Source organism: Miscanthus floridulus, chromosome 2, assembly GCF_019320115.1.
Source record: "Miscanthus floridulus cultivar M001 chromosome 2, ASM1932011v1, whole genome shotgun sequence".
Taxonomy (NCBI): domain Eukaryota; kingdom Viridiplantae; phylum Streptophyta; class Magnoliopsida; order Poales; family Poaceae; genus Miscanthus; species Miscanthus floridulus.
The window spans coordinates 169,673,422-169,700,289 of NC_089581.1; the positions used below are offsets into that span (position 1 = coordinate 169,673,422).

A 26,868-nucleotide genomic window follows, 5' to 3' on the forward strand; every position below is an offset into this window, starting at 1 on the left:
CTCTCTGCGCATGCTGTGAGGTAAGTCGTGCTTTATATAAAGAGAAAATGTCGAACGAGATCCTGACAGCAGTGAAAGAAATCTGGCTCTCCATTAGGAGAATGAATGTCAATGGCCACCAAGCTTCACTCCAAGGGCATTTCCCACTGGAGTTCCCTGTTCCTCATCCAGACATGACTTTGCGCAGCATACATACTCTCTGCCATTCTTCCGATCATGCCACAATAAACTGTTGATAACGAAGCATCCATCAAGCAGAAGCATCAAAATGATGTCCTCGTGTGTCAGTAACTGGCTCAGAAAGAGCAGCCTGAATGTCTGTCTGTCGATCGCCTGCGTCAGTATAAGTTTGGGGAGCACCTCATGAATGGTAACAAGAACCGGATTTCCTTTGGCATACAAATAAGTTTTCATATGCCCCCAGTGATAAGGTTCTGAGTTGTCGGACCTGAACTTTCATCACTCCCATCCTTGTGTTATGCCTGAATTAGGGCATGAATATATGTGGAGATCAAGTCAGATACAGCCTGTAGGTAAAACAAATGGACAAGCAAGAGAACAAGAATGTTTAACAGACCTCTTAGATTGCTCTGCCAAAGATAGATCCCCCAAAAGCTGAAGCAGTTGAAAGGTTTGGATGGTTTGGTGAATGAAGCTAAGGGTAAAACAGCCTTTTCTTATGTCAAATGTGAAATGCTAGAGGGGAAGAATTTATCTCACAAAGAAAACAGCAAGGCCATACCTAGCTGATTTTGTCTAGCTCCAGGATTAAAAAAAAACATTGTATTCATTAGTCAGAAGGAAACAACAAGGCACATACTCAATCAACTTTCCTTTATCCTTTCTTTATTCAGACATCTGGACCATACAAGTTGTCCGTGTTATTCACTATATGTTTACAGATAAATAGAAAAGACTCTGCAGTTGAACTGTGCAGTAAAATATTTGCACCAAAGAAGTTCTATAGCTATGGAAGGAACAAAACTTAATTTGTGGCCTTTAAACTATATTTTGCTTTCCCTTTGTACAAAAAGAAAAGGATTATAAACAGGTTATATGTTATCTCTTCATAGTAGCAACAGCTGTTAAAGTTTATGTGAAGAGATATAAGATGAAAATTCTATCTTGAAGTTCCTTCTTCCATCATAATTGGCTGTTCACCTTCAAACTCCGATATCACAATGAGTGAATCATTCATTTCAAGAAACAGTGGCTCCGATTTGTTGATAGGATTAATATGCTGCCATAGGATAAAGTAAATATTTGTTATTAGCACCTAACAGATTATGGCTGCTGACGTTCAAAATGACAAAGAACCTCATGTCTAAGCAAATCAGGTCAATAGAATTTTAATGGCATCTGAACAAAAAGATGATCTTAACAAGACCTTATGTACTTAGAACATCATTTACACATAAACTGACAAATAACAAAGAAAACAAATTACCTGCTTGCCATCCTTGACGTAACCAATCGCAACTTCACGACGTAAAACTGCTCTTTCAGAAAGCTCCAAGAATGATATCTTCTCTCCTTCCTTCATGTACAGCCCAATTTCCTAAAATGAAATAAACGCAGCAGGGTAAATGCTTTAAAGACCACAGGCAGCCTATAATGTGCTGGGAACACCAACTATGGCAATAGTACCTTAATGTAGATCTCATCGCCTTCAGCGTTCAGGATATCCTTCCAGACTTCATTCAGCTCACTACTTTCCGCAACTACATTTCATTGTTAGCATTAGAAAAAGAACTTCAAAGAAAACGAAACAAAACAGACAACCAACCTTGTGCTGTCACACGGCTCATTATTTCCTCTGCTCCAATAAATGAAAGGGATGGTCTTATTTTAGATATCTATATAAAATGCAGAAGTCAAGAATTTTTTGTCCAAATTTAATAGTTTTCATGACTTGAGCAATTTAATATATTAGAAAATTCTTACTTGTTTTCCCAGTCCCATGTCAACGATTTCTGATACAAGATTCTCAACCTAAAAGGCATTTCAAGTGAAAAATCAGATAACACAAACAAATAGGTGTCTTTTTGGATTTTAAAGTAGGAATATTTATATTTATAAGAAAAAAACACTGGATAATGGCTAATCGAACCACATCAGGATCCAATTTAAGTCCCGTTATAAAAAAAAACTCAACCTGCAGGGGAAAGACCGCCCCTGCAGCATTGCATTAAGAAGAAACTTCTTGGATGCAAGCCGAGAAACACCCCAAAGGCCGGCTGCCCTGGGCGTGCCACCAAGCGCCATGACACATGCCTGCGGCCATGTGCATCTCGCTGAAAGCGACTCAAGTGTTTAAATGTATAACTCAAGAACACAACCGTTATCAACGGAGAACAAAGAATAAAGTAGCATCATGAAACTCAAATGTATCTCACTAAACAATGATTTGTACATTCTGGGTCACATTTGAGACTAATAGATACTTTGATGCAAACATGCAGGTTCACTTATTGCATTATAAACATTATTAGCTAAGTATTCGTGAGCAGAGCTGACCGTAACACCATGTTTCTGGCAAATGTTTTCAGCAAGAAGAAGGGTATATGCCAACTGTTTATCAGCCTGTGCAGCATCTGCTGGAACCAGAGTCACAAATAAAAATTCACTTATAATAATTATCATAATGATAACAAAAAACAACAACAGAAATGATGATGATAGATAAACATCATAGTTCTTTTACTGGTACCTCCAACAAACCAGTCTCTGTCAGATATCACAACTATTGAAAGTGGAACCTCTTTATCAGGGGCAGATTTCTGCATGTTAATTATCGTTTCCTTCAGAGTATCATAGTTCAAAGGACACCCTACCTGTATCAGTATGTTTTGAGATAAAATTGAGAGAGTAACTTTTTTGTCTGTCCATGCACACGAACAAACTTAGAGACTGAGAGATACCCGATGAGTAACTTCAACATTTTTAAGCTGGCTCTGCAAAAGGGGATTGATGATACTGCTCCTCTCTTTAATAGGGGTTTCTGACAAAATTTCCTGCACATTTAACTAAATTTGTTAGTAAAATTATACCCTAACTTTTGAATAGGAGTACAGGTATAACTGTATGAACCATGATTAAAATGTGAGTAGCACGATTTGTTTATTTTTGTCACTGCCTATACATACCACTGTACTACCAGGTCCAAGGTAACTATCATACTCCCGTATCATTTCGGTAACTTTTGGTCGCCAGCCAACAATAAGCACACGTTCCTTTGGTCCCAGCATATAATCACTGCTCTGCATAAAATTAACCACAGATGAACCCCATAATTTGGAAAGCGATGAATTACCATAGATACATCATTATATCAAACTTTACCTTAGAAAGAGATTTTGAGGGGCGCTTTACAATGTTCTTTAGCCGTGTTTCATTATCCATGGTAGTAGCCGTATTAAATGATCCTTGATCCTCTCTTGATTCTGAGTAATGACTCGATGTTTGTGTTTCTTTCGGTACACTTAACACTCTATATTTTGGTCTTCTCATCCCATGAACAGGAGCAATAAGAAGTAACTGTGAAGCGAAAAAAGAAAAAGAAAATCAAGCGTGCATTAAGTCAACATTCTGAATATAAAATGTCAGGCATTGTGATGGTGCAGCTACTGTAGATGGCGCAGGGAGGGAGGGAGGCAGCTGCTAGGACAGAGGGCGGGCGGAGGGCGAGAGGAGGAGGCGCAGGGAGAGGGAGACGGATAAAAGGGAGAGCAACTGCTCAATTCTTGCTTAAGATTCAAACGGTTACATGATCCCTATTCTTATAGTCCCTAAGGGACTGGACTCCCAAGCAAACTAGAAGAGGATTCTCAATTCCTAACAAAACCAATCTTATTTCCTAAACAAACTCTATTTCTATTTATTCCAAACTTATCCAAATCTATTCTAATTCTCATCTAAACCGGACTCTTCCGGGTGGGAGGGGCCCGGGGGCTGTGGCGCCCGCCCCCCTCAAGCAGCGCGCGCCCCTGGCTGCACCCAGGGTGAGGCCACGGCTGGCCAGGGCGCGGCGTTGGGCCTCGCTCGGCCTGCTTGGCCCATTACGGTGGCCCGTATTTAGGCCCATGACAGGCATCTACACATGACTGATGCTATTTTTTTCAAACGGCGCAGGAGAGCTGTGTATTATTTCAATAAGAAAGAAAAAGTACAAAAGGAGAAGCAAAGCCTACTCCCAGACCCACCCTTAGCTCACTTTGATGAGCCAGCTGGATATTAAGTTATTAACAGCTGGATATAATATACCCTTGGTTGGATATTAACAGCTTGGACAGCTGCTGCTTTAGGCCCATGACAGTATTTCATTAGCTCACTTTGATGGATGATTCATCCATTCAGGATAACTAGACAAGGACTTGAAGCTTTCAACAATTACTGTTATCATAAATTCCTATGTCAAGGGAAATAATTTTCTACTAGCTGACGTCAAACAATAACCAGCATCGAGAAAGATACTTACTTTGTCTGTTTCTTTCAGCAGTTCTTCCTCGCTTGGGTGAAAATAAATTTTTCCAGACCGAAAGATACCGCAAACGACTGCCTGACCATGAACATAAAGGGGAAATGTAATAGCAAAAGGCAGAGAATACAGCAGGGTTGAATTGACGGTTTGGAAAGAACATACATCATGGATTTTACGTCTGACATCCATATACTTCATGCCCCCTAGTTCAGGCCGGCTAAAAAGGTTGAAAACATTTTCTGCAGGACAAAACAACAAATGTAACAAACCATGTAGCATAACTACCTATATATCTAGAACCAAAGTAATCACAACGCTGCTGAATAAATTTAACAGCGCCAGCAAAGCAGAAATGTAGAAAGACAAAATTACAGAAACATGGCAATATCAGAACAATTTGCACACGTAGGAAATACATTTTATGGTATTGTCACAGGCCTAAATATGGGCCGCAGCGTCGGGCCAAGCGGGCCTAATGAGGCCCAACACCGGGCCCTGGTCAGCCGCGGCCTCACCCTGGGCGCAGCCAAGGGGGAGCGTGGGCTAGGGGGCCGCCGCAGCGGCCCCACCGGCCCCCTCCCATACACGAGAATCCAGAGTAGATGGAAATTAGAGATAGATTCGGATAAATTTGGAATAAATAGAAATAGAGTTTGTTTATGAAATAAGATTGGTTTGTTAAGAAAGGAGAGTCCAAATGTATAAGGACTCCTCTAGTTTGCTTGGGAGTCAAGTCCCCTAGGGACTATATATATAGGGGTCATGTAACCGTTTGGATCTTAAGCAAGAATTGAGCATTTGCTCTCCCCTCTATCCCTCTCCCTGTGCCAGCCATCCCCCTCCTCCTCTGCCCTAGCCGCTGCCACCTCCCTCTCCCCCTGTGCCAACACCAGCCACCACCCCTTCCCTAGCAAGGCTGTGACAGGTATATTGGTACGATATTCCCTAAGTGAATGTTAATTCAGAAGTTCTGAAGAATGATAAACTAGGTCATGTTTGGCATATAGATTTAACAAAACTGTCAATGCAAAGAGTTCTGAAAAAAAAACATGGCAAGAACAAGACAGTGTGATATAATGCAGGGCAGTACATTCAACTTCTATGTATGAGTATGGTGGCCTTTAGGTGATTGCAGTAGAAATTATGTGATAAGCCACTGGTTGAAAGAAGGATAGCAAAAAAAAGTGAAGCATGAAAGACCTGGGTAACACAGTTTGACTTGGAAATGCACCAATATAAAAGTTGTTATTCACAGACATATGACAGTAAGATAAGAACATTACTGCGCTGATTAAGCAAGTGCTTGTAGATTTTCAGAAGGCCCGTTTGCCTAGAGCACTGCACAAACAACTTAGAAGCAACCATCTCCACAGGTTGCACATTTAAGCCAGTGATTGATTTCAGAAGTTCACATGTGGTTGAGTTAGAAGCCTACATTGATATAAAATGTAAGCAGAAAGGCTTAAATGTTGATAAAATCCATAGTATAGATTGTCTACGTGCATATACCTCAACAATGATAGGGATAGGCGCAATTTGTGTACAGGGTTGCAGAGCCAATAGAGAGACAAATGCATCTGTATCCACTTCATATCTGATCAGGTTCATGGGGGGTAGATAGAAAAATAAATATCAACAATCAACTATCAAACCAGGTTTGTAAAGTAGCCGACAATACAGAACATAATGCAAACATGGATAGGTGGTGCTAAAGTTTGCAAAATGTAAAGAACTTGTCTCACTATATTTTTTTTTGGCAATTAGAAACAAGCTGATTGTTTCAAGCCATTCATTCAAAAATTCAAGTTAACAGTTACTGTCATCCAATGTTTAATCAAATGAATATAAACCATATTTCACAAGAACCAGATGACCTGCTGTTACAATTCTTGCTAGTTGACAGCAAAATCTTGATTCACCAATATTAAGGAACTTTATGAGAAATTGGACAAGCTGCCCCTCTCTCAAATGACACGGTACAGAAAACATCATGTAATACATGCTAGCCTGAACCTGTGAGGAACTTGGCAGCTATTCATCAAAACAACATTCTAACATGAGCAAAGTCGAAGGTTCATGATACATACTTACCTTTCGTGCTTTGCTGGCAAGATAATTATAGACTTTGCTTTGTGTGCTGCTGCTCTCCGTCAAATGATTTTGACATGCTAAGACTAGCACTGCAGTTAAAAAAATGAGAAGCCACAATCCAACTTTAGTATTCACATATCAAAGCAATTTGTACTCGACAAATAAAGGGAATTAAGTTGTAAAATACGATTAAGTGATGAGCCATCTATAATGGGGAGAGTTATCGAGCATCGTTGGAGCAAAACGGGTCCTATACATTGGTTTCATTCCCGAAAGTCAACCATGGAAGCCATTTTCTTAATAAGACAAGTTATGGAGCGGTATAGGGAGAAGAAGAAGGACCTACACATGGTTTTTATTGACTTGGAGAAGCTTATGATAAAATACCAAGGAATGTTATGTGGTGGGCTTTGGATAAACATAAAGTCCCAACGAAGTACGTTGGGCTTATTAAGGACATGTACAGCAATGTTGTGACTAGAGTTCGAACAAGTGATGGAGACACGGATGACTTCCCGATTAGGATAGGACTACATCAAGGGTCAGCTTTGAGCCCTTATTTGTTTGCTTTAGTGATGGATGAGGTCACAAGGGACATACAAGGGGACATCCCTTGGTGTATGCTTTTCGCGGACGATGTAGTGCTAGTTGATGAAAGCCGGACAGGAGTGAATCAGAAACTGGAGTTATGGCGGGAGACTTTGGAGTCCAAAGGTTTTAGACTTAGTAGAACTAAAACTGAGTATATGAGATGTGACTTCGGCACTACTACTCGGGAGGAGGAAGATGTTAGTTTGGAAGGTCAAGTAGTGCCTAGGAAGGATACCTTTCGATATTTAGGATCAATGCTACAGAGGGACGGGGATATTGATGAAAATGTTAGCCATAGAATCAAAGCAGGGTGGATGAAGTGGCGGCAAGCGTCTGGTGTCCTATGTGACAAAAGGGTACCACAGAAGCTAAAAGACAAGTTTTATAGGACGGCGATTAGACCTGCTATGTTGTATGGTGCAGAATGTTGGCCTACGAAAAGACGACATATTCAACAGCTAAGTGTCGCGGAAATGCGTATGTTGCGTTGGATTTGCGGTCATACAAGAAGGGATCGAGTTCGGAACGATGATATACGTGAGAGATTAGGGGTAGCGCCAATTGAAGAAAAGCTTGTCCAACACCGGTTGAGATGGTTTGGACATGTGCAACGGAGACCTCCAGATGCACCGGTGCGTAGTGGAATCCTAAGTCAGGATAGTAACGTGAAGAGAGGCAGAGGAAGACCGAAGTTGACTTGGGTAGAGGCAATAAAAGGAGACTTGAAAGGATGGAATATACCCAAAGACTTAGCCTTAGATAGGAGTGCTTGGAAGACAGCTATTCACGTGCCTGAACCTTGATTGCTTCTGTTGGGTTTCAACTCTAGCCTACCCCAACTTGTTTGGGACTTAAAGGCTTTGTTGTTGTTGTTGTTGTATATCAAAGCAAGTATTTGTGTTCATGAGATGTGCTTGTGTTCTCCACAAAAGTGAAGTTGGGATAAAGGTAGACAGATTAAATAAACTTGCCACTTGTTGAGACAAGAAACACTATGAGTAGTAAATCCCTTTACCTCTTGGTGAATACATCAATATGGTTTAAATCTTTGGCCACACTATCTGCAAGCTTGTCAATCTGCTTCCTTGGAAGATCCGAGAGAAGAAGGATTTTCTGCTTCCTGGACATTGTTCATAAGAAAACAATCAGCTGCACTAGATGACTAGATAGTATACATAGATCGTATACCAATCCTTAAAAGTAAAAAGGTGAATTAACCCAACCAAAATGACACGCCATCCTTCATTACCTTGCTGTAGCTAAACCTAAGCGAATTGATGATTCATGGTACTTATCCAATTGGATCAATATGGACGTCAGATGACTATTGACTCCACAAATAATGATATGATCATCCTCAATAACCTGCACCTGCGCCCCTTCCCTTACTTTATGCATCTGGTTCTGTGGACAACCAGGTGAGTATATGTCAAAAAAGCGCATCAACATAGAAAATTTTCATCTCAGTTTCAGATAATTTTGAAACAACTCACTCTAAATTGCTCTGTCATTGCACTTAATAAACGAGAATAGAATAATATACCCCAGATAGCAAGAAAGAACCCAATGACACGCTCAACACGTGTCTTTTGCTGTTGAAGCAAGCAAAACAACAGATTAGAAAAGGATCATTAAAGAAAAAGAATTTAAATAAACGGATAGGAAAACAGCTAGGAAAAACGTATCAGTTCTTAAGCCTTACAGAAACTGGCAGTACTCTCCCTAGTCCCTACTTACCCTTAGATGGGTAGATGATGAACATAGACATGCCCAAGCTTCCCAAAAGCAGTCCTCCAGGGATTGTTGTTGCTTCCTGGATTTTAAACCAAGGTACTTCATCATTTTCACATCAAAATTAACTGTCAAGGCTAAAGTATGTCCTCTGAAAAACAGGGAAGAAGAAAATGCTTGCATATTTAAATAATAACCAACAGACCTGAACTTATGAAACAGTAATCCTCCAATCATGACAAATGAAAAGCAGGTGATGAGCAAGGTAACAATAGACCTGTAAATATAATCAGGATAAAATGTGAATTTAATATTTTTTCATAAACTTCAGTTATTAGGTGTAACTAAGGAGTTGACAAAAGAAGCATGAGATAGTACAAAATTATATACATCACAGAATCACACTTACAAGGCAATGTTCCGATCAAGCTGAGAGTTGAACAGATAGTACAATCGTGAAAAACTCCCTCCAAAATTAGGCAGTGGTGGAAGAGTCAAATCTAGCTTAAGAGGCATGGGTTTTCTGGTAGGATCAGATATGCAAGCAAATGGCAAACTTGTAATGCCATTTGACATCCAGGGGAACAAATTCATCATCAACTGCATCCGTCCAGAAACGATTCTGTGTAGAAAGCAGAATGCTATGCTAACAATGGCAGCCATGTTACAGTTTCCCTGGGAAAATGGAACAAAAAGAAACATGAAGCAAACATAATGTGAATTAAATAGACAATTCACTGTAGAGTGCTCTGACTAGACAGAGGGCCTTGCGTATGAGTATCCTTCAGTATCCTCTCACACGACGACACTAAGCATAACATCCAATCTGAAGCATAGTATCATTATCATACATGTCCAATGGAACACATTCAGAGGGTTCACCACAGTCAAACCATCACCGTAAATGCATAGACGGACTGCAGTTATTTGGTGACCAGTTTGGTAGAGAATGTTCCACAGAATTTAAAATGCGCTGATTCATTTTCCCATCTATGCAGCTCGGAAATCAGAAGTAGGGTATCCTCACTGCACATGAAGCACCACTTGCATACTCTGACAAAAGACTAGTTGGCAAACATTGCCATAGAAAACATGGCATACATCTCGAATCATGGTGCCATGTGCCTTGTACTTGCAGTTTATATATACGATTCCTTCAGATCACATGGCAGCCAGCCAGTGGCACCTATTTCAATACACAGTAGTTGGCTCACAACAGGAGCGAAGGAAGATCACCTGTGTGGGAAAGCCCAAGGAATTTGCAGTGGCTGTTGAAGTGCTAGGCGCCTCTGCATTTTTCACAGTAGTAGTGTCGCCATCATCGGGCCACCTCTCGGAGGCGAGCACTCCAACTCCTGATTAATATACAAGACAAAGCTTATAAATAACAAGGAGCGGACGAGGTAAACTGACAAAAGCAGACCGTGACAGAGCAACCGATTCACCGTACCTTGGCTGCCGGGCGCGGGCAGATTGGTAGCGCAGCGAGCTCCAGCAGCGCGGCCGTGGTGACGAGGAGGAGCGCGGAACCGCCACGGGGACGCGTGGAACCTGGAACAGGAAGAGCTATGTGTTCAGGCTCAGTCGCTCTGCGGAACAGAAACTTAGAGCGTATCGAAGCAGGCGACGTGCGGTGCGCAGTGGGCGGTCGGCAGTGGTGCGCGCGGCGTACCTGAGGGCGCGGGGCGTGGCAGAGGGGAGAGCTCGCCGGAGCGAGGACGGCTGTGGCGGCAGCGACGGCGAGACGGACGCGTTGAGCTGCGACCTCATCGCCTTCCCTCTCGCTGGCTCCGCCCGCGCTCTCGGGCGTATCGGCAGTTGTTACGAAGCCAGTGCCCGCAGGAGTGACGACTAACGAGACTAGACTACGAGGCAGGAGCGCGGAGAGGTGCTTGCGGAGAGGTGCTTTTCAGTTGGACTGATGGAAAACAGGATGAGGGCGCCGGGCATGGGGGTGGCTGTGGGCTCTCTGAAGTCTGAACCAACTCTCGATCTCGTCACGCTGGACTCGAATCCGGTGGCAGTCACGCACTCACGCTGGTCTTTTCAGAGATTCCGACCAGAAACGAATAGGGTAATGGAGGTTCAGCCAAGGCATCGTAATCTCGGACTTGTTTTATCTGCAATGTCGTTATCGACACACTGTACTGTTGAAATGCCTACATCGTCGTGCAGCAACAGGAGATGCTGTTGCGGAAATCTCGACAGCCTGTTCACTTACGCTGATGCTTACGCTGAAATATTGTGAGCTGAGAAGAGCTCAATCGAACAGGGCCTGAGTCTTTCCTTTTAAGATACCCACATCAGAATTGTATAGCACGAGCGATTCAGGATCAGGATTACATTACATTACGAATTTTATATAAGCATTCAGTCCAATCTCCATTCTACTAATTGGTCCACCGGGGATCAGTAGCAAGGCACAACCCCCATTCTACAGTCTACGATACACTCACGCCAAAAGCACAAGGCACGACGCTTTGGAGATCCATCTTCAGCACGCAGCACATAGGACAGTAGCTCACCTCTTAGGGGTCGAGCAGAACAAAATAAAACGCGCTGTCAAGCTTGCAGAAATGAGGAGAAACTAAGGGTGGTCGTAGCATACTATACTATATATAGTTAGCTATCACTAGACCTCAACTTGATGGAGAACCACCCGGATGAGCTCATCAGTGTTAGTGTGGAGAATAGTTGCAGGAGTAGTTGATGGGCACGTGCAGACGAGCAACTCCTCTTGCGAGGGGTCAGCTGCGCTGGGGCTTGACCTGAGGAAGTCCCCAGGTTATCTTCTCCAAGACCAAGTAGAGTGCAGTATGTACAACGAAACCCTCCGGGATCTGAAACTGCCATTCCCTGCCGTCACTAGCACTCGCTCCACCCTCCATGGCCTTACCCTGCAAACGAGAACCATTATCTTGTTACTGACCAGGTATTTTTGTGAAAGACTGCAGCAATCCTTATAGTTGGGAAACACAACCGATGATGGTATTTGCAGCCATTACATGTTATGCAGTCCGCATACAGGATCAATGTGGGCAAACAAGAAACCTTCAGCAAATCACAAATGATTCACAAGAAATATGACTTTGCTCAGAGCTCAATTCTGGATAGGCCACTTCTGCAGACAGTAGGGCCCAACTAATAAATTATACACACAAGCACCAGGCAGCTTGCTGCCAAAAATAAATGTTCCTACAGTAGATGAGTACCAAAATTCTTAAGGGAAAATGGACCCATGAAAAATAATAGCCTGCACATACTGGGTCACTACATAACTTCATGCTGGTCCTGTCAACCGGAAACTTAGCAATCATTGTCCTAGGACACATCAACATCTCATCTACATTTTGGAAGGTAGATCACCAATGTAGTTCTTCATAACTTATCACATTTTAACCCTTTCCTCACTCAAATTTAAAATTGGTAGAATACTATCACACAATTTAAATTGGTAGAATACTAATCATATTCATACCTATGAATTTTAAATGTTGATGTATCACTAGCTGACTTTACTCTCAAAATCACATAAACATACAGGTATGAGATACTCCTATGACAAACATAATAAAGGGAATTGATCCAAACATTTTGGCAGACAAAAAAACAGTAACACCTCAATATAGGGCATCAGCTGACTAATCTGGCATTCCCATAAGGAAAGAAATAAGTCCCAGGCAATTCGAGCACCATTACTTACCCACGCTTGAGTTGTCCTTTTTTTCCCTTCTGCATTCATTATTTGTGAGGTATGTTTATTTAATTTGGCAAATGTTCAGTAAATGGGGAGAGAGGGCAAAAGGTGTGTGTGTGTGGTGGTGGTGGTGGGGTGGGGTGGGGTGGGGGGGGGGGGGGGGGGGGGGGGGGGGGGGGCAAGGGCAGAGGCAGAGCAGTGTCGAGACGAAACAGAGAGCTGGTGATACTACTCCTACACAAGTACCACCCGGGTGGAGGGCTCTCCAGAACCATCGTTTGCTAAAACACTACCTTTTCATAGGTGTATTGATGCAAAACAATCTCGACCAGGATAATTATGATTTATGAGCACCACAGAATGGCATAAACAAATAAAATGCCAAAATATAAGTTCATGAGAACAATTTTTTAAAAGAAAAATTAGTTGCATAAAGGGACACAGGTAATAATATGTTTTGAGATACCTTCAGCAGTCCAAAAGGGACACTGTAAAAGGTCCAGGATGCGGCAATAAAAAAATGTATAGCCCTAATCCTAAGAACATACAAGAGATGAAATTCATAATATTAAATCAGTTATTAAATGTAGCACAATAAACCAAGAGTGGGAATAAAACAAACACCCTAAGGAATCAAGTATTCACCTGCTCTGATCACATATTAGATACAGTCTATTTTGAAGAGTCCAAGATTCACGAACTTGATAAAAGTTAAACTAGACACTAGTATAAATCAGTGTAATAGAAAACCAGCAGTTATAAAATGTCATATGTTCAACTACATGACTAAACAAGATTTGCATATCCAATATAAACCCCTAAGATACTGTTTCATTTAATCTAAGAGACAATAGCGAGCACCTAAAATCACCGTACATTGAACTAGCCTAGAGTCATCTAAGTTTCATGCTGGACTTTATAAAGATCCATGCTATAGCACTAAATTAGCGTCTATTCTGATGTCAACTAATGAAGCTAGCTCAAAAGCAGGCCCACAGAAGGTGACATTTCAACATCAATTCTCCAGAGCCTCCTAGTGTAAATTGACATCTACAAGACTACAACAGCTCATCTGTTGGTAAAACAGCCACTCAGCTTACCCAGTCAGCTAAATAATCACTATATACTATGTTGTACCCACAATGCACCCTGATCTAACTTTGATAGGCAATTACTGTAACTCCTATAATTCAAAGATGTGGACTACTTACTAGATACTACAACTCTCTTATAAGCATCACCAAATTGACTACAGAGCATCCACCACACCCTAGTGAGAGCTGTTTATTCAGACATCCTTTCGAAAAAACCAAAACTGTTAATGGCCACAATGTGCTCCCAAAGAAGTATACAATCCAACAGCCACTTTAAGGACGTGGAAGCAGAATCACCAGGTGGCTTTTCATAGAAGAATATATATATATTGTGGTAATAACAGAATATTGAACTACAGTATCAGTCACAGGCCACTCAAAACTTGTCACATTTGTGTCCACATTCATTAGCCAGTATCCGAAACATAACAACCACAAACCAGTAAACTCAATTTGGGCAGCAAAATCTGAGGGCGCCAGCATTCTATCAAGTTTGGCGGCCTCGCTCCACGCCCTAAAAATAATGTATCAATAATCCAATACCCCAACCTGCCACACCATTTTCGCATCAAACAACACAGGAATAAAAAATCCCCCAGAACAAGGTGACAGGGAGGGGAAACATCGACACAGAAACGCTGGCTACCAAGCCAACTAGCCAATACCCCTACAATGACAGCCCGCAACACATTCCGATCTACGCAACCCAGACCACCAAACTCGGAGAAACCTGGCTGCAGCAGCACTAGACAGTAGACAGGACCCCAAAATGCAAGCATAATACAGAAGCATTCGATCACGAGGCGACCACGACACGTGATAGGGCGAATGAGGAGCGACGGATGCGCGCACCTTCAAATCGATCGCGTCCGGTGAGAGCACGATCGAGCCGAGCGGGCCGGCGACGACGAGGTTCGGCGGAACTGAACCGAGGCGGAGCGCGGCAGGGGCGTGCTCAGATCGATCCCGGACGACGCCGCGCTAAGCGATGGCGTCCCCGAAGCTAGGCGAGGCGAGCACGAAACCCTAACCCCGCAGGCGGCCACACGCCTGCGCGGGGGAGAAGGGGGGGGAAGGGGGCAAGGCAAGGGCAGAGGCAGATCAGTGTCGAGACGAAACAGAGAGCTGGGTGATACTACCCCTCCACAAGTACCACCCACCCCTCCGGATTTCCCGCGCGAGCGCGGCGCGATGGTTTTACTCTCCTGCCCCGGCGCAAGGCGACAAGGGCACCCCGGGTGGCGGAGGGCAGGAGGGTAACTTCCAGGCGCCGTCTCGGCAGCCGGCGACCTTGCTTCTGTTTTACACTTGTGCCCCCAGCCCAGAAACCGATGGGGCCCCGAGCCCGAGGGGGTCTGCTCTGCTGAGCTGCTGGCCCAGCGGCCAGGGGGCAGAGCAGAACACGCGAACGGGGCGGGGCCGCGGTGCGGAGACGGCGAGAGGGCGGCTAGCGAGCCTGCCCGATGAGGAGGGCCGCACGGGTGAGCGACACCGACACGGATGCGGAGGAGGCACTGGGATCGAGGCGGCGGAGTGTCTTGTCAGCGACTGGAGACGGGGCGTCGGGGTGAGCTGTGGGATGGTTTGTTTGCGTGGAGGAGGAGCGAAGGCCGAAGGAGCTCAGCTCAGGTTGACGTGGGCTAGAAGAGCAAGCTGGCGCTGCCATGCCAGCGACAGCCGGCAGGCGGAGCAGCAGAGGAGGCGTAGCGAGCAGAGCATGCGGCAACCGGAGCCATCCCGCTGGCTCTGGCTCCCACACGGTAACGCAACTATAGCGCGTAGGAGCTAGAGCTGGAGAAGAAAAAAAATGAGCTTCTCCAGCTCCAGTGTTGTTAGTGAGGGAGGAAAGGAGGAGAAAGGAAAACGGCTTTGGTGAACAGTGTTACTATAGGGGGAGTCAGAGGAGTCGGAGCCGCTCGGAGCCCGACCAAACGGGCTCTTAAATTGCAAATTTTTACAATCTGGATACTGTAGCACGTTTTGTTTGTATTTGACAAACTTTGTTTGATCATGGATTAACTAGGCTCAAAAGATTCGTCTCGTGATTTACAACCAAACTATGCAATTAGTTATTTTTTTACCTACATTTAATATTCCATGTATATGTCCAAAAATTGATGTGATAAAGAAAGAGTAAAAAAACTTAAAATTTGGAGGGTCAGCCACTGGGCCTGAAGCCTGAGCCAGTGCATGCACCCTGACGGGATCGCGAGGCCAGACTAGCCATGATGCGCTTTCGATCTCTCACAGTGTCTAACGACCGCGGTTCAAAATACAAGATCCATTCGAATTTTAAATAGTGCTATTGATAAAAAAAATAATATTTATTTTTATCTTTTTCAACAACAAAATCTAAAAGACAATATTTTCTGTAAATAAGTCTCTATAAAAGAGGATATTCATATTTAGGTTATGTCTCTTCCGACATCAAAACGAATCTTCTATAGATACTCTGTTAAAGGCTATGGGTATTATGTTAAGATCCATTTTTCATTTGGATTCCGTAATGGGTCTCCGGGGTCAGCAACGGTGTAGCTACGTGCTCCCTCTATCCTAAATATCTATCGTTTTTGTTTTTCGATAAACAACTTTAATTAAATATATATTAAAAAATATTAATATTTATAATATATAATTAGTATCGTTAGATAGATATTTGAATCTAGTCTTTTAATAATTTTTTTTGAGATAGAAATGTTGCACGCATTTTTTATAAATCGAGTTAAAATTATCGATACGCAAATCGTGACGACTAACCTATAGAGACGGAGGGAGTAGCTAGCTAATGACGCTTGGTTGGGCATTGAGAATGAGATGGTTGTGGTTGCAGAAAACAGAGCCAAACCGCCCCTGGGCGCATCTCCCTATTCAGGTCCCTGACCAGGTGAAGGCCTTCTTTGCTGTGGCTGTTATCACCGAAGTTGGTAATGGCGAGCACACCCTGTTTTGGACTGACAGGTGGCTACATGGTCAGTGCATCACAGATTTGGCTCCTCGACTGATGGCTGTCGTTTCTAAAAGAAAGATCAAAGATCGTACAGTCAAGGAGGCACTTAATAATTGGGCTTGGATAGCAGACATTCAAGGGGCTATTACTGTTGGACTGATAATTGATGTGTTTCAGTTATGTGATACCCTTTCAGGCATTGTTTTGCAACCTGGACAGGAGGACAAACATGTCTGGAAGCTTTCATCTAATGGCCAATATTCGGCTAAGGCGGCATATGAGGGTTTATTCTTGGGAGCTAATCTCTTTGAACCATGGGAAAGAATTTGGAAGACTTGGGCGCCACCAAAATGTCGGTTCTTCATGTGGATAGTGGCCCACAACAAGTGTTGGACATCTGACCGCCTTGCACGACGTGGAATGCCTCACCCAGATTATTGTCCGCTGTGTGATCAAGAAGAGGAATCAATCAGCCATCTCCTTGTGGAATGTGTATTCGCCAGGGAATTTTGGTTCATTTTGCTTCGGCAGGTCGGTCTCCAGGCTTTATCTCCCCAACCTACTGATAATTTCTTCATGGATTGGTGGGAGAGAGCTAATAATGCTACTTCAGATATGGTGAGGCAAGGAGTTAATTCCCTAATTATTTTGGGGGCCTGGACTCTTTGGAAACATCGCAATCGTTGTGTCTTTGATGGAGCAGCTCCAAGTGTGGTTGGGGCTGTTGTAATGGCCAGTGAAGAACGTCGGTTGTGGACCAGTGCAGGGGCTCGAGGGCTCTCCCTCTTGACCGCCCATCTCCCAGGTGATTAGTTCCTGGGATCTCTGCAGGTCAACTTCAACCAGCCAAGCTGTGTTTGTGCCTTGGCTGTTGTAGCTTGTGTCGTGTGTGTGTTGTGTTTAGGGTGTTTGTAAGTCTGGGTTCTTATACCCTCTTTTCTTCTTAATACAATGAGACGCAGATCTCCTGCGTTTTTCGAGAAAAAAAAGGCTCAAAACGTTGGTTTTGTGATTTTCAACCAAACTGTGCAATTAGGTTTTTTTATCTACATTTAATATTCTATGCATGTATCGCAGAATTCGATGTGATAGCTACTTTAACACTTTTTAGAAAAAGTTTTCGGAACTAAAGATGACCTTAGAATACCTAGGCCATGTTTAGATTGCAACTTTTTTCAACCCGATGAATAGTACCGTTTTCGTCTTATTTGGTAAATATTGTCCAATCGTGGACCAACTAGGCTCAAAAGATTCATCTCGTGATTTTCAACTAAACTGTGTAATTAGTTTTTTTTTACCTACATTTAATACTCCATGCAAGCGGCTAAAAATTGATGTGATGGAGAGAGAGTAAAAAAACTTAGAATTTAGATGGTATCTAAACAAGGACCTAGCCAAATACTAGCTAGCTGTCGAGACGCCCTCAGCGGCTGCTTTTTCTGAGTTCTGAGGCAGCAGCAAGTGGTGCCTCGTTGGCCTGTACAGTACTATTGGCTGGGCGCAGACTGCGTACATCAGTCATCAGGCTATCAGAGGCAGCAGCTTCTGCCTTCTGGGCCCCGCTCCAGAAACGTGTGGCCAGTTCAGTGAGTCATCAGAAAATCATGAAGGCACCAGGAGATGATCCACCGTTCCATGATCCATGGTGTGTCTGGCACTATAATTAGAGGAAACAAGAACAGGCCAACTGGCCATTGGCCAAGCAAGGATACAGCACAGGACATGCGTCCGTCTTTTTCTTGGATAAGAGAGGAACGTGTACAGAGATTTGTATACATACTCTGTCTGCAAGATTGCAAGAAAAGGCGGCAACACGGTAAGGTGCAGCGCAGGCGGCCATGATTACAATTTCAGGATCTCAGCGTTCAACAGGGCCCATGCTGCATTGGCAGTTTGGCACCCTATCACAATCCGAGGTCTCTGTAAAAGGCGCAACCAAATGATCTGCAGCTAGTCTGGACCCGCTCCTTAGTCCTTCCAATTCCCATCCATTGCAATGGCATGCGGTGTCATCTCTTCTCACAAGAGAAAAAACTCAAATTACACTCTATAAAATGCTGCTAAGATCAAAGCATGTGACCAAAAAAAAAAAATACTGTTCCTTTATCCATCACCAGCCCTCACCATAATGAGGTTCCTTCACGGCAAGGATTTAGATATCTTATGGCGAAGCACGGACAGAACTTGATACCTGGTGGAAATCTCTCTGGCCAGCTCATCGGCAGCTGATCAGATGTGTCAGCTGCCTACATGTACTTGGGTCTCTTGGCCATAATAATATATATGCTGCTGATCTCTCTAAATTGACACTCGTGCAAACAACTCCACTTTGCCAGTCCCCGAGTGGTCCAAAATTGCTTGGCACCAAGCTCATCCAGTATTTGTATTTACATTCCCCAAGGTGTTGTTGCGCCCACTTCCATTCCGTTGCACCATCCATCAGGTTGTTGCTGAATATGAATGCTGGCCAATGTTCGCCAAAACTGCTAAAAAACAAGAAACATGCAACTAGTTAGAAATCTGTTGGTGCTACCTATCCTATATAGATTTTGTATCCATCACGTTGTGAGCTGCAGAGAGTAAACTTGAGGCGCTAATCTTGACTGGTCCGATCACTGGAAGCCACAGGTGGTGCAAAATTTGAACTATTTTCATGCTCGTATATAGGGAAACATCACCATATGGGAAGTAAATGCCCTAAATGCAGAACAAAATATCAGGAAAAAAATCCTGATTCCAATAACAAGAGTTTTAATTTAAATAAAAAGCAGGTGAAAATGAATACAAAAGTGTTTCTTCTTATTAATAATGATACACAGCTCTCTTGCATGTTTCCAGGAACAAAATATACAAAAGCGAATCTTCGCACCATGCGCAGCAGTCAACACCAGTACACAATGGATGCTGTTATGTATAGCAACTGACAATAGGATATGTAGCAGTAGAACTCTGAACCAAATAAGATAATTCCACAGGAAAGAAGATATACAGTGTAAAGCAACAAATATTAGATAAATAAGGCAGGGCCTATGAATTACTACTGATAGCAACCAAAAACATAGAAGCATCAAAGCCCGGTAGAAGGACACGCTAAAATCGTTGGTGACTTAAAGACTCAAAAACAACTCTAAGGGGGCGTTCGGCTGATCCAAAAAACTGTTTACGGATGAATTTGTGAGCGAAAAATACTGTTCCGGATGAAAAAAGAAGCGGATCAAGCCGGGTATGGTGTCAGCCGAACGCAGCCTAAAGCTCTGATTGATCAAATTTATAACACTAACTCCTTGAATATGACGAGTGAAAGTGTGTTTTTCTTAAAGATAGAATGCAGATGCACTTTAGCCATGAATTGTCATTTTCATGTTACTTCATTCACTTCTGACTTCACAATTTATTGAATATAAGTAAGCCATAAAAAGGGACTGATTACAACCTCATAGTCAGCTAATTTTGTTTTGGGTTTCACTCAGATTTTGGGCCAATAGATAACTGACATATCATTATGTACATAAAAAAAATGACTACTTCCTAAAAGCATTTCAGTCGGGTTTTCAGATCCCACCAACAATCTCAAAAAGTGACTGCAATTTGGTCCTAGGGCACAAATGTTACTAAAAAACTAACCCAGGCCGTGAATCAGCATGCAATCTGATCATTCTGCCTATTAATATAATAACTCACAGTTCTCCTGCGTATTGGAGAAAAAATTTTTGGTATGAGCACAGTAATCTTACATAGCAGGAAAAATTATAACAAAAAAAGAAATTAGATTTGTTTTTCTATGTCCATCAATTACTTTTACCAATTAGAGAAAAGACACAAGTCCTGTCTTCAACATACTACCTCCGTTCAAATATATGACATTGAGATCATATATTAAAAACAGAGGGAGTACTATCTAATTCTGTGGTTATTTGTTTTGGTAACTATTTGCAAGAACTAGACTGAATAAGACATCAATATCAAAAGCATGTCGTCTAAAATGTTCAAAGAGGAAGCAATAGTGAAAAGATTATAACTCCTACGAGGTAACTAATAACTATATAGAATCCTGAAGAATAGAAACACACTTACAACCAGCATGATTCTCCTACTGGTTAGCCATGACATCAGAGCACTATTTACAAAGGCATGGAACTTAACAAAGTACTCCAATACAAACTCAACACCCATGAAATGAAAATACCACATCTGAAACAAAATAACCATGGTATCTCTAAGAATACCACATTACCACTGTGCTTGAAAAGCAAATATACAGAACATATTTCCTGAAAAGGCAAACAAATATCGCAAGAGGAAAAAATACACTGAAAGGGCAGTGCTCAAAAGAGAGTTTGGGTGCTTGCTGGCCTTCCCAAACCAGATCACCCACGGGCCATTGGCTGAAAAAAGAGGAAAAAGACAACGACCTGAACTGAAAGAAAAAGAACAAAAGGCCCACAAACAAACAAACCGATGGAAGAATCAGCCCAACAACAAAAAATAAAGACTGAGGGAGAAATGAGTGCATGGGGAGAACAACAGTGAAAATCATGGAATAGGTCGTTAGGACACAAAATCGACTGAAATGACAAAGTTAATAAGCCAACTAATGTTTAGTAATTCCGTACTGCATATTTTTCAGGACGAAATTGTCAATAACAGAATAAGACACTGCAGAAAGGTGGAGTGCCATCATAGAAAATTTATGTTGCCAAGTAAGATGTAATGCAAAAATTAAATGAAGTCACAACAGGCAGAACATATAAAGACACTGCAAAGTTGGACATTATCATCAGTACTGAATCTTTTGTTGAGGTCAGATAAGGCAGTTCAATTTTTAGTACAAGCATGGGTTGCGAAAGCATATACCTTATATTCTGGTATGTAGACCCAGAGAACCAAAAAAGTAACAAAACTCACCTGCAGAAGATTTCAGCAGGATCCACACCCGTGTGAAAATGATTCCTACGAATTCATCGTGCATCAGTCAATCAACTATCAACATTCTTTTTCTCAAAGATGGTTCACCCCATTCTGTGTACAGTTCAGTAGATGGATCATCACTAAAGTGTATCTACATCTAAGATTTCAACCATTTGAAATCAGTTCGGAAGTTACTTGCTTTCTTGTACACCCTTTTCGACTCCTATAATTGTTAATGTCAAAAGGATGTGTCCTTGTAGCAGATTGACCAATAATACTATGTTTAAAAAGAATTTGCACTTGATCTTACAGCTGAAGATAGTGCCCTGTACCACTGACGCAAGCAATCATGAGTGCTATTTCTTCTTAACAAGTCTAACTTTCTTGTCTCATTCTTTGTGACTCCACTACTTACTAGAATAACCTTTAGTGCCTGGAATGTTGCATCATTTGGTGCTGTGTTCGATGCCAACATCTTCTTGAATATTTTAAGAGCCTCCTCCATTCTTCCACCAGATACATACATTTGGATTACAGAATTGTAGCTTAGTAACTGAGTTAGAAGTCCTAAAGCTTGCATTTCCTTGCAAATCCTGTGAGCCACATCATAGCGACCAACTTTCTTGTACATACACACCATCATTGCTGTGAGAATTCATTGGCAATTCCCCTAACCTTCAAAAACCTCACATGCTTTCTTCACCATACAATGATCACTATAGAGATCAATCATGCAATTAGATGCACAAAGGATGGCATTGGTATCCAATGATTTGAGTAACTCATATATATGTTTCTCGGGCCTCTGCCACATACCCTACTTTTGTGTAGAGCTTTATCAAAGAATTGTAGATCGTAACGTTCTCATATAAACCATCCTTTTTCATTAAACCAAAATATGCTGAAGCTTGTTGAACATTTCCAACTTCAGCGTACGCATCAATTAAGATAGAGTAGACAAAAACATCAGGATGGACCCCTGACATGATCATTTCTCTAAATAGGTATTCAGCCATTCGTAGATCACCATTCTTAGCAAAGCTACTAATTACCACAGAGTATGGGATACAGTCTGGCAGCAATTTCACAACTTTCATTTTTTCCAAGTAGTAAATAGCTTTCTTTGGCAGTTTAGCAGTTGACAGAAGTTGAATGAGAGAAGCGTATGTCACGTAATCAGGCAAAATGCCATACCTCTCCATACCATCAGCTATAGCTTCTCTACCAACCCATATGCTTTGATCATAACATTGCACGCAGAAACACTAAGCATCTTCTTCTTTAGACAACATATAAAAGCCTTCTCTGCAAGAACTATGTATCCTTTGTCTCCAAATGCATCAATATTTGCAGAAAAGCATTCAGAATTCATATGGTGATGGAACCTGTCAAACCAACGCCAAGCTTGCTCAAGCATCCCAACATTTACATACATCCTTGTCAAAGCTGATTGTGTGTATTCATCTACCACAAAGCCCCTCTCATCCATTTCCTCTAGAAGGGCTTCCGCTTTAGTGACCATGCCCCTGATAGAGTATCCATATAAGAGCGTGCGGCAGGTCACAACATCTGGTACCAAGTTTTCTGCTTTCATCTTCCAGTAGTAGTACTCTGCAATATCAATATCGTTGTTTTCTCTGTACAGTGAGATCAGTATACTGTAAGTCCTGGTGTCAGGAAAGCACTGGAATTCCTCCATCATTCGAACCAAAGAAGCAACTTGCTCCATTCTGCGGGACGGGGTAGGAGGGGAGCAGGAGCAGGCGTGGAGCAAACACCGCGCGTCGGCCGAAGGCAACAAAGGAGCCCTTCCCCCTAGTAGGCTAGTACGCCAAGGGTTGCGGCAGCGGCCAGCCCGCCATTGCTGGGGAGAGAAGCTTTCAGTGCTGGGTGAGGAGGAAGATAAACAAGCAGGTTGCTCGTGCCTCGTGGGCTCACAATGGTAAAGGCTTGATAAAAACAAGCTGGGCTCGTTGTCACTTCTTGACAAATAGGCCCATAATGGAAGCCCACTAGGAGCCCAGCAGAGCGGCGCATCAAAGCAACCGAGGAGTCGAGCTGGACTGCTGGAGCAGCCCGCTTGCCAGGCTCAGCGGAAAGGTCGGGGTCGGCCGGCGCAAGTTGCAAAGATACGTACATATATATATACTCCTTTCCCAAAAAAATATCTAAATTCATTCTAAAACAATAGTTTTTTTCTAGAACAGGGGAGTACATATTTTTATGAGTTAAATGCACCAAAGGTCCATTAACTTGTGACGAGGTTTCGGTTAGGCCCATCAACTTCAAAAGTGACTTTTTGGGTCCATAAACTTTGTATGACGTATCACTTAGGTCCATATCCCGCCACGCGAGCTTCTCATGCTGACGTGGTCTGCTGACATGTCCTTCTGGATTCAGGTGGACGCCGCACACACGCATGCATGTGCATGCATGCATGCACGTCGGTGGCGTGCTCTTCTATGCCCTGTGCTGGAGCGCCTGCACCAGCGCGTACACGTCTCGTGGCGTCACGTCGCGGTGTTGGAGCGCCTGCACCAGCGCGTACACCAGCCACGCCAGCGACGACACGCCGCAGCCACTGTGCGCTCCGCCTAGAGACTGCAGGATCGCGGTCACTCCGGTCTTGACGACGACTGGCACCCACGGCCGGCCGAAGAGCGCGACGGCGAGCCAGAACATGACCCGGAGCACCGCCTCGGAGCGGCACAGCGTCAGCGCCAGAATGTTGCCCATGGCGAAGACGGCGGCATGCGCCCTGGCGTAAGGAAAGTGTCCCGTCGCGGCGAGCACGAGGCCCACCGCGTTCAGCGCGACGCACAGGACGAAGAGGCGCTTGTACACGATGAACAAGCCCTGGTCAAGCAGTATGACACCCAGCCTCGAGCGCGCGGACGATGTCGCCGGCTTTGCCGGCGCCGGAGCGTTCGCCTTCTTTCTCGGTTGCACGTCATCGACAGCCACAGCCACAGCCACATGTACTAGTCATTCAAAAAATACTCGTTCGTCATGCGAGATGAATTTTCTTTCCACTGCAGTGCAGCACAAACCAACTCAAACACAGGCTCATAGTCCCCGGTCCTTGGCCAGAGCCTCGGCCGCCCTCCTTCCGGACACGAGCGCGCCGTCGAACGTGGCCGAGCACCAGTGGTCGCCGCACACGTACAATCCTTCACCCACTCTCGGTCCCTCCCCGCCGGTGTCGTGGGCGGTGTCTGGTCCGGCTGCGCGAACCCGATGCGATACGCCCTCAAGTGCGTCCACGACGCGACCTCTCTAGGGCTGAACCACCCACCGAGCTCACGGATCACTTCGTCGGCCAGATCGGCGTCCTCCCTGTCGGCGAACGAGCCGACGAGGGACACGGACACCAGCACCTTGCCCGCCGGCGCGTACGACAGCGCCACGTTGGTGGCGAAGAACATATTGTTCACGATCCCGTTGCCCGAGCCGTTGAGCAGCAGAATGGGGTCCTGGACCGGCGCCCGGTAGGTGGAGAAGTAGAGGCACACGGTGCTCCTCTCCGATTTCTTGGCCTTTTCTCGAGTCGATAGCTGCGGCAGGAGCTTCTCGGCCTGTGGCTGCTTGACAGCGATGATGACGCCGAGGTCGCCGGGGATGGTTTCGCCGGTGTCCAGCGTCACACCGGACTGGTCGATGGCGACGGCGCGGGTGTTGAGGCAGATGGAGCCCGCGGGGAGGCGAGCCGCGAGCTGCTCCGTGATGGCACCCATACCGTCCTCCAGCAGGGCGTTGTCACCGAGGGCGAGGCGCTTGAACACGAGCTCGAAGAGGCGGGACGACGTGTCGAGCGCCGGGTCGAAGAATATCCCGGCGAGGAACGGCCGCAGGAACCGCTCCACGATGAAGGACGAGAACCCGAGCTACGTCAGGTGCTCCCCCGTGGTCGTCTCCGGCGCCGAGAGGATGACGTCGTCCGGGGTGGTGGCCGCGTGGAGGCGCGCGAGCCCGACGAGGACCTTGTCGGAGAGGGTGCCCACGGGGGAGAACACCGCGGAGAGGGAACGCATCGGGAGGCGGAACGGGTCGGAGAGCAGGTAGAACGGCTCCCCGGCGCCGACGAAGACGAGCGCACCGGGATAGAACGGCCGGAGCCTGAGCGCCAGGAAGTCGAGGAGGCGCCGGCACTCCGGGTACGCGGTGAGGAAGATCTGGAAGCCCCTGTCGAGGCGGTACCCGTCCACCACGTCGGTGGCGACGCGGCCGCCGAAGCGGTCCGAGGCCTCGACGAGCGTGAACGACACGGAGAGCGACGTCAGGTGCGTCGCCGCGGCGAGGCCCGCGAGCCCGCCGCCGACAATGACGGCCCTGCGGGCGGCCGTGGGGCTCGCCGGCGCGGCGGACGCGGACACGGTGAAGCGGAGCGCGGCATGGTAGTGCGGCTTGGGCGTCGCGGGGAGGAGGTGGGGCGCGGGGACGTGCATGGACGTTGCGCTTGCAGCGACTAGCGGCGGGAAGAGGCCGACCGTGCGGTTGGTCCAATTGGGTGGTCTACTGGGAGCTTGTCCATGGGCTTGTGGATATGGTGGATTAGTGCATGGACTTGGCGTTTGTGTGGAGACCGTGTCTGAGATCCCAAATCCAATCCCACGGTCGTTCACCCATTTCCTGTTAGGCGAACGATCTGACATGCGAGCGCAGGCTGACCTCCTCGGTGGCGCTCCAGCTGATCCTCGGCAGCCGCATGTGCCGCCGGGATGACCGGGACCGGGAGGAGGAGGAGGACACGCCGCCGCCCCTCCGCCTGCTGACGATGACGGACCGCGCGCTCGCAGGATGACCGCGCGGCCATGGCCGAGGCCGCCACCTCATCCGCGCCGCAGGAGCGCAGGTGCCGCGGGGAGGAGTCGGTGGATGGGGGCAGCCGGCCGCTCGCACGCCCGTGTGGCCGCGGCACCTGCTTGCGTGCGTGTTTGACGAAACGAACGGTCAACAGTCGCTTCTGAACGACAAGTCAGCAGGCCACGTCAGCACGAGAAGTCTACGTGGAGAGATGTGGATCTAAGTGATACAACATTAAAGTTTATGGACCCAAAAAGTCACTTTGAAAGTTGATGGAACTAACTGAAACATCCTCACAAGTTAATGGATCTCTGGTGCATTTAACTCTATTTTTATTTAGAAATCGGATTCTGTACAATAACTAGACGCATGCTATTTATATAATCTATATACGAATATCGGTTAGTTTTTTTTCGATCACGTAAAAGATTTGTGCGTTTTTTTTTTGTATTATAAGAGAGAATTGTTCGTTTACAGCACGCCCTTGAGGCGCTCCAAGAAGTCGAAATTGTTTTACAGCTTAGTA

The 26,868-nt window shown here is 44.9% G+C and overlaps 1 long non-coding RNA gene and 3 pseudogenes across 1 annotated transcript; all 4 read right to left on the minus strand.

Moving 5' to 3' along the window:
• Positions 1-817: 817 nt before the first annotated feature.
• Positions 818-10,914, minus strand: LOC136535668 (putative ion channel POLLUX-like 2; annotated as a pseudogene).
• Positions 10,915-11,175: 261 nt separating this feature from the next.
• On the minus strand, positions 11,176-15,412 carry LOC136540611 (uncharacterized). The gene is made up of 2 exons (XR_010780001.1): positions 14,537-15,412; positions 11,176-11,790 (listed from the first exon to the last, which is right to left on the minus strand). It is a non-coding gene; the product is annotated as an uncharacterized lncRNA (long non-coding RNA).
• Positions 15,413-21,822: 6,410 nt separating this feature from the next.
• LOC136537425 (pentatricopeptide repeat-containing protein At3g23020-like) lies at positions 21,823-23,401 on the minus strand (annotated as a pseudogene).
• A 948-nt stretch (positions 23,402-24,349) lies between these two features.
• Positions 24,350-26,613, minus strand: LOC136540613 (uncharacterized; annotated as a pseudogene).
• Positions 26,614-26,868: the final 255 nt, after the last annotated feature.